This window comes from Lepisma saccharinum, chromosome 10, assembly GCF_977018435.1.
Source record: "Lepisma saccharinum chromosome 10, izLepSacc3.1, whole genome shotgun sequence".
NCBI lineage: Eukaryota > Metazoa > Arthropoda > Insecta > Zygentoma > Lepismatidae > Lepisma > Lepisma saccharinum.
The window spans coordinates 26,103,882-26,113,544 of record NC_139238.1 but is presented as its reverse complement, the minus strand read 5'-3'; positions in this window follow the sequence as shown (position 1 = coordinate 26,113,544).

Here is a 9,663-nt window from a genome sequence, read left to right as displayed (position 1 = left end):
TTCAATTTTTTATTATTATTATTATCCCACAGACTTGCACACACACACACACAGACAAACACACACACACACAGACAAACACACACACACACAGACAAACACACACACACACTATATTATATATGGGTTAGTCAAAAAGTAAATGCAATGTTTTTCTTTTCTTCCGTAGGTTGGCTGTACAGCTTTCTGCGCTGGCATGCCGATAGATAGTATCGTTGTCTTACCCTGTGGCAGATTACAGCGTCATCACTTCAGATCGCTCTGCAGTGTTGCCAAGTAAACATGGCTGCGCCACAGTCCGTGTGCACCACAGAAGAACAGCGTTCTGTAATCCGTTTTTTGTGGTCTGAAGGTGTAGCAGGAGCTGAAATCCATAGAAGACTTTCAGCACAATACGGTGACAATATTTTACCGCTGCGAAGTGTTTACCAATGGATTGAAAAGTTCAAAAGCGGTGGAACAAGTGTGAAGGGAGTAGTATAAAATACAATATTACTGGCACACTTATAGCGTAGAAAAGAAGAGCTCATATGATTAAACAGCCCGATTTGCCCACACTTAAAACTATGCCAAGATGCCCTTATTCCCCATTTCTTCAAGTGTGATATGCTCTCAATCCCAAGAATCTTGAATCCTAGTGTAGAAAAGAAGAGTTCATATGCCCCGATTTGCCTACACTTAAAACTATGTCAAAAAGAGCATATACCCCAATCGGCCATGTGTGTACATATTTAAATCTAAAGAATTTTGAATTCTAGTGTAGAAAAGAAGAACTCCCCTCAGACAGATTTGCCCATGTGTGTAAAAGCTATATCTCTGAGTTTGTTGTCCATAAACTTGTCAAAAATATGCCCCTTCTGATATTGTTTTGACTACACCTAAAACTAGTGCAAAAATGCTTATAAGAGCTTTTGCTTACACAATAATATAATGTAATATATGCTTAAATACTTGTTACCTGGAATATGCTCAATATTTTAATTGGACACCAGCCTCAACTTGCATATCTAGTACTAAGACAATGCATTGTGCAGAAATCTTCTAGAATTGCTCTGTGACTCTCTCATTTCTTACATCATAAATATATGATTTTTCCCCTATAAGAATAACACTACATATGGTGTCATCAGGGAGTGTATCGTGAAATTCACAGATAATTTTAATGTTTGTCCTGTCATTTATCACAATTTGTTTCCTTTTTGAAGTGTTGATGACAAACATGGGTCTCTGTGCTTTGAATTCATCTGGTGTGTAATACATGTCAGTATTGCCAGTAGTGACCCTTTTGTATGCTGTAAATGCTTCATATAATTTAAGGAAATCATCCTTGGACATGTCTAAATTATAATTTTCTCTAGGAAATACCTCATTTCTGCCATTTTTAAGATATATGTTCTTGATGTTGCAGTTATCAAATTTACTTGAATTTTTTTCCTGATTATTGTGTCTTCCAGTCTGAAACAGTACCACCACAAAATCCGGCATGTCATATTGTATACTGGAGAATGAATTTGTAGCATCAAACTCATAATAAGTACCAGCGGCAGGCTTCTGTACACATTGATATGTATAAAATTGTAAAGGAATCTGTGGATTTTTTATTATATCTGCTTTGTATTTAAGAGCATAACTGGTTTCATATTCAACAACCGGGATTCTTAGCTCCATAGTCTGAATAATGCACTTGCCCTCATCAGGTAGGGTATTAGGCAGAGCTTCCAGTGTAGGGTTTAATGTACTGTACCTCATCAAAGCATTATTATCATTGGCAGCTCTTCTAAATGTGATTCTTAAACCACCCTTCCACATAATATCTTTGTAATCTGAGAAGAATCCTGGCAACAGGCGCATAGGGAACAGCACTGTGTGGCTCTTAGATATAATTTTATCACCAGCCTCAAATCCACCTATTTTGTAGTAAGAAGCCTCGGTCTTGGATAATTTTAGTGTGGCCAAAGCTGTGGAGGTAATGCCGGGATAATCCACTCTGTTTATTACAACACCATGTTTTCTGATCTCAATTTCAGAGAACAGATGTGGCACAAAATTGTCTACCAATCTTATATTTGAATTTGTCGGATAATCTGTTCCATCGAGCTTTACAACATTATATTTGATGTATAGATCTGCTCTGTGGGGGTGTATAAAGCCATCCCCTACATCAAGATCAACCTCAATCTCTGTGTTGGGTTGATTTAAATTTGCAAATGTCCTCCTGTTTGGGGGGAATGATTGTAGCTCATAACTCTCAATATTTTCCAATTTTTTTTGTATGTATTTTTATTTAAATATTAATCTCTATGATAGCAGTTGTTGTGGCTCCAGCAAAATCAACTAATTCTTCTTTTTCATTAGTGACCATCAACTCAATGTTATCTATTCTATTATGGCACACAGGAAAATATAATGTTGGGGATGGAGTGTAGATGATTGGCTCCATGAATTCAGAATTAGGTTTAAATGTTGCAATGATGCCAGTTTGTTTGTGAGTGCCTATGCCATTTGATTTTGTGATCATACCCTCGGCCACATTACAGTGAATATTCAGAGTCTCTATGGCTAAGAATTTAGGTATATTAATAGCAGTGTGTTTGATGGCTGGTTCAAGTTTTGTGTTGTTCTCAAAGCCTAACAGCTCTCCTATAGTACCCAGATCCACTGTTTATGTAGCAGTGGATGTCACTACTCTGTGAGTGACAGAATTTTGAGTTAATACTATACCTCTAGGTAACTGAGCGGACAGATTATACTGCCCTGGAGTGATGACAATTTTTTGATCCCCAACTGCAATTTTGTTGTTGTGGTGTGTAATATTAGGGATCAAGTACATGCCATAAAATGCTCTGAGAGCTATTGTTTTGGGATACACTATATCATCATGTAATTTGAGTTTCAATATTGAATTTTGGCTGGTGAGATGGAATACCCCCATGATGTTTTAAATACCAAAAGGTTTTTTGAAAATTTTCAATTGATGGTTTATTTATTTGAGACATATATCTAAGAACAGATAAACACAAATATCCACAATTAACATCTTTGAAGTTTTGAACACGGGCATTATTGTAATAAAGATTAGCTGATTTTAGATATTTTACTAAATTTTCAGGTGGAACACCTCCAAATGAATCAAACACAAATGCCTCATTGTTTAAATATTTAAGATAACAGATCCAGTGAGTGCCCTGATTTTTGTACTTATCGAAATTAACAATGCCACACTCTTTGTTGAGTGGTTGTTCTGGTAAAGAATCAGACATGTACACACCTCTAAAATTTTTGATGCCCAGTGGCTTGATTAAAGCTTCAATATCTTGGTTTGTAAGCGGCTCTTGTTTTTTTTAAACTTATTCATGGCTCTCTTAACACCTTTGCCTTGTTTCTCCATGGCCAGGTTATGGCGCTTCAATTCATCTAATTCTGCCTTATTCTTTTTGGCATCTATTACTGTTTTTGCTATGGCAGCTGATCCCCCAGCCAAGCTCCCAACAGCCCCAAGTGCTGCTAAGATGGCCGGGATAGTAAATATGAAAACCCCCACATGTGATTTTTTTTCTGGATTGTTGTAATTTTTTTAATTGGGGTGTACTAAGCAACAATTTCATACCATGGCCCTTGGCAATACAAGAGCTTTTTTTCTTGCGCTGCTTTTTGGTTAAAAGGCTATCAATAGTTTTAAGAGATTTAAGACCTGCATAAGGTATTTGATACATAACACCCTTGGCCTTCATTCTAGGTTTATTATATACATATTCACAGCCCCCACCCCAGTTTTTGTTTGGTGCTCATAGCTATGGTGGTCCCCAATGCTGCTATTTTTCCACTTAAACAAGCATCTTTGCTTACAAATCTACCAAATGCAGCCTATTCTAATTTCTTGTCTGCAACATGTCTCTTTTCAAGATCAGAATGTGTGTTGTATGCTATGTCATGGTCTCTACAAGCAGCATCTAGGGGATTAACACCAGGATCACCTCTGCTTAATCTATGGTCCAATTTTGTGCCTGGACCACAATACTGATAGCCTTGAATATGTAGTTCAAATGGCAGCTTGTTTATAATGTCATTAACCAACCCCCGACCCTCAGAAATATTCCAAAATTTAGGTGGTAGAGTATTAATAATTTTTATAAGATATCCAATCCCCTTAGTGTCATTCACTATAAAATTAGACAATTTTGTGCTTATCATGTCCATAATTCCAACCTTTTCATTGTAACAATTGTGGTTGCCAGCATTTTCCTCCCCAGCTATCACCAATAACCTATCTACAAGTTTCCTGACATCATCAACCCACACAAATTCTTTAGGCAGGGTGTTGTATTGTTTGATTCCACTGCCTGTCTTAATTTGTGACCATATGGGCTTGATTAAATTGTTGTATTTTGCTCCACTGCTAGACTTGACTCTTTTTTGTGTGGGATCATTGTTCTGGTATAGAGCATCTGATTTTATTAATATTTCCTTGTAATGCTCATAATCTTGATCTGTATAGCTGCCAGGCCTCTTCCTAGTCATCATTTCCCACAATCCAGGTGTGCCAAGATACTTAACAAAAGCACCTCTTTCTCCAAGATGAGATTCTGAATATACAATTATATCATCTCCCATAAATGTTACTCTGAAATTGCCAATTCAATGTATGATGCTACCATCACGCTCTGTGTCAGCATATAAGCCAAGGACCTCATCTTTGTTGTCTTTAGGTGTGCTTAAATATTTTTGAGCAAGAAGACCCAATTCAATAGGATTCTGAGTAGCTTCAATTCTTCGAGGAGCAACAGGACTAGGTGTATGAATACTGGAAAGTGGGGTGATTGGATAATCTAATATGTTCCTAGCAGCTACAGGTACAAGCTCTGTGATCAAATTTTGATTTTGCTCTGTAACAGTTTTGATATTTTTACCTAATTCACTAATAGCATCAATAATAGGCTGTTCTGTTTGTTTGTGTTGTTCATAAATTCCTCGGTTCTCTGATTTCCATCCCTTAAATCTTTTTACAAGATAATCTCTTAATTTAAGATCATCAATGATTGGCCTTTTCATGGTTATTTATATATGTTTCAATGTCTAGAAAATTGTTAATTTTATTTCTATATTTACCACTATTGGGTTTTCTTGTCATATCAATTGTGACAAACCCATAACTGTCCTGGTTCCAGCACCTACTGCAAAACTTGGAAAAATAATTGTAGCTCAAGTCGCCACCTACATATTCATCATGTATGTGTTTGAGGTTGGTATGATCTTGATGAAACACACATATAAAATTGCTGTTGTCTCGGATCAGCTGCTTCGGTATTTTAGAAAAAGTCTGTGCCAGGTAGAATCAATCAATGTTTTTGTGTCGGCCCTGTGTAAAGAAATTTCTAACCTTGTTTTGATTATCCAGTATAATGTCATCAAACACAACAACAGAATTATCGAGACATTCATGGGGTGGCTTAACATCTGATTCAAAAGTGGCTATATCCAATCCATCATATAGCTTCATCAGCTGCTGATATTTTAATTGTTCCAAGCTCTTAGAGAAAACATAGAAGTGCCTGGTTTTCCAGTCTAACCAGTTGGGTGCCAATAAAAAATTATCAATCATTAGTGTAGTTTTACCACAAGCTGATGGCCCAACAATAAGACATCTAATATTATCAGGCAGCAACTTGCCATTTCTCTTAATCTGCTGTTCAGGTTCTGGCAGCCTCTTTATAACATCCCAGGTGCTCATATTATCACTTTGTCTGCATCGATCCAGCTGTGTTCTGGAAGTCCTAGCCATTTGACAAATAACTTGTTGCCTTTTCTGCGGATGATTTTTTCTATGAGATATGTGTCAGGCTGTTTAGTTTTGTTGAGCTCTTCTTCATAGAACCGGCCTTTGAGAATTTCTCATCGGTGGTCTTTTATTATATATGTGTTAAGGGTCCCAGGTTTAATTTGAACCACTGTAAATAATTCAGTGCTCCAGTTTCTTGTAAAGCCTCTTTTGAATAAGTGCTTATATTTGCTGATTCTTACTTGATCACCCATCTTGTATTTGGCTTTTCTTGTTGTTGGCTGGTATCTAGGATAATAAACAGTCCTGATCAATTTTTGCTCATCAGATGAAGTTACTTCAGAGGGTTTCATGTTGATTGTGGAATGGACCGAGTTGTTATATTTATGTAAAAGTTCTGGAAGAATATTAAGCCATTTATAATTACCTTGAAGTGTAAATGGTTTATACATAAGATTTTTTAGGGTTTTGTTGAATCTCTCTACAATTGAGGCCTTGAGATCACTGTAACTCGAATAATGTTGTATTGACTGGCTTTTAATAAATTGTTGGAACACAGAATTATAAAATTCTTTGCCATTATCTGTTTGCAAATAGCGCGGTGATCTTCCACTCTGATTGATGATTGTCCTGATGGCATCTGTAACACATTTTCCAGTCTTGGATTTGAGTGGCACAGCCCAGGCAAATTTTGAAAATGTGTCTATTACAGTGAGTAGATACTTGTAGCCCTTGTTGATTTTGTCTAAGTTTTTCAGCTGTCCACTTGCCATCTCAATCAAGTCGCACTGCCATAAATCATCTATGCCTTTTGTGACTACTGGCATATACGGAGAACTTTCCATTACCTTCAATGGATGCGGAAAAAAGATAACAGTAGAAATCAGCAAAAACACCGGCGGTGTCAACATGAAACCCTCATGAAGGAATTCCAGCAGCGGCTAAATCGTAATGACTATGTGACTTTCGCTTTTTGGTAGACTACTTTTCATGTATATAAATCTGATATATTCTTGAATTGATTATTAAAAAAAATAAACTTTTAAAAATACATCAATTGTTTCATTTGAATCCAAAATGAATATGTAATCTAATACACAGTTACGAGACAACATATAAATGGTTCTTGCACGCTAATAAAGCTCTAGCTCCTACAATCCTCTGTAAAGTTCGTGTGATTAATCAATAAACATGCTAAAAGTCCCCTTTACATCCTGAGGTTTAATCTTCAGTAAGAGGATTTTAGTCATCAGGGACATATAGTGATTGTAGTAAAAAAAAAAAAGCCGCGTATAATATAACACATAGAAATAACCCTATATTAAATCTATCACTCATAAAAGCCAGTGATACTTGAAAAGTACCCTGAATAAAAGGATATAAGGGTAAAAATTTCTTCTAGAAAAAAATTTGGTAACTAAACCTAAGGATCAAATAGTCGAGTGTGTGATTCGTCTAGTCTTTTGATTTGTCATTATATTGTTAAATGGTTATACAGAAAGGAAGAAAACAATGTTGGTAAGCGTCCAGTTATGGTCCCCTCGGTAAAGGGATTTCAGTCTTTATAGACGCACAGTAAAAGTTTGGCCTCGTATAAGGGCAAATAGTCAAAATGTTATACATTTCGTGAACTTTACGCAGTAAGTCTTAGCTAAAAATAACAGCGTTAATGACATAAAAATTAAGCGAGCAGTGATATTCTAGTGGCACATAATAAGTATAAAATATCCTTTAAAATACTCTGATAGCTAGTTGTGGGTTATCCGAGATCGAACTTTTCAAGCCCTCTCTCCTGCATAAATAGGTTCTAGAATTCACTAAGCCTCAAAATAATATTGGGTACATGAGATAAAAAGCAGATAGAGAATGGTGCTGATCGCATCATCTCGAAAACAGCATATATTTTGAAAACTTTACCTAGTATAACAGTAACAAAATACTCATCAAACTATAAAATAAACAAACTTTCCTACGTAGCAGGCGTAACCTGACCTAAATTAATATAGAAGTATAAAACCAAAAATAGCATAGTGGAAATCAGTAAACCCTAATAAAATAATATATTCTGTGGCTTAAATTTTAGCTAAAAGTACTTTTTCTTTAGTGTTTTTGAGAAATTTAAATAAATACTAAACTCTAACTTAAAAATTTGTGAATGTACAAAGGTGTGATACAAAGCAAAATAAATAAATAATTAATACAAACGCTGCAAAACAAATCAGTAAAAAAGTTGAAAACATCTCTTTGTGCATCCAAAATATAATAAAAGATCCTTCCAGAATGGATTAAATTGTGTTATTTGAGTAATAATAAGCCTAAACTTGTAAAATAAACAGACAAAACTCGACAAAACGTACTTTATGTGTCAAAAATATAACCAAAAGTCTTTCCTGAACAGATTGAATTGTGTTATTTGAGTAAAAATAGGTATAAACTTGTAAAATAATAAGTTAAAAGTTTTAAAAATATTTTTGCCAGACCAAAATGTAATAAAAAACTGCCTGAATAGATGAAATTGTGTTATTTGAGTAAAAAAATAAGCATAAACTTGTAAAATAAAAGGGCAGAACTTGACAAAACACACTTTGTGCGTCCAAAAGATCTTACCTAAATATGTTATTTGAGTAAAAAACAACCTAAAATTGGAAAATAACCAGGTAAAACTTGACAAGACACACTATGTGTGTCCAAAACTTGGAAAGTAAACAATTAAAAGTTGAAGAACACAGTTTGTGTGTTGAAAATGTAATAAAAACCCTTGCTAGAATCGTTTAAATAATGTTATTTGAGTAAAAATACATAAAAACGTGTAAAACAATTGACATAAAGTCAAAGTTTGGTAAAAATAAACTCAATATTATGTTAAAAAGCATACAATAATATAAATTTACTAACTAAATCAATAATCAATGGATCCAAGGTTCGACACCCCGTGATAAAGGAAAATAGTAAAACTTTAGGTCCAGTCCCAGATAGCTTTCCCTTCTTCCTAGTTCGGATAAAACCGTTAAGCTTCGTTCTTCTTATTCTAGGTACAATTTTCGCTCCGATCTAATTGGGTATCCCAAAATCTCTTTTTCTTGTGTTCTAGTTAAACCTTGGGTTACTTTGACTTAAACATATCCTAACATGCTAGCGTTCTACCCTAAACGCCGAGCTACAGCATCCCGTGGCCTGGGGGCAACTCTGAGCGGAATATTAATTGGCAGCGAAAACCGGTTCTGGAAAGCGACGCATAGCTTCAAAGTTTGGCCTTGACCGCGTATTCCCGGATATCCTATGTTGTCTGGTTTAATCCCTCCCGTGCCCTACGGCGTTGCATACCTTTCTCCTATTATTGCGTTTTTGTTGACCTTGGAAAAACCTGTTCTGATTGGTCATTCGGGTTCTTTCTTTGTTCTGGCGTTCTGACGTCATTTGACCTTGACCGCAAATTACCCAAATTCCTTTCTCGTCTACCTGCTCGGAGTTCACCGTCTTCTGTCTAGCGTGTCGGACCATCGTCTTTCATAACATATACCATATAACGTTATATTCCTTAGTACACTATAACCATTTATTATTATTCCTTAGTACACTATAATTATTACCATTCCATATCGTGGGTTCGAGTACCGGGACTATAACTTTAACCGTAATCTAACCCTTACTATTACGCAATAGTGTTGAATAAACCATAACATCTTATTTTCAATACAATAAACATTAATTACTATCGTTTCATACATTACATACTTTACAGTAATTAACATAAAACCACATGTATAGCGTTTAGTTCCCCTAATTACCTTCTATTTACATATTTTTCATATAATAAATAATTAAAAATTCATAAAAGTTATAAATATGCAAATACGTAAATATTAGATATTATAAATACATGCAAA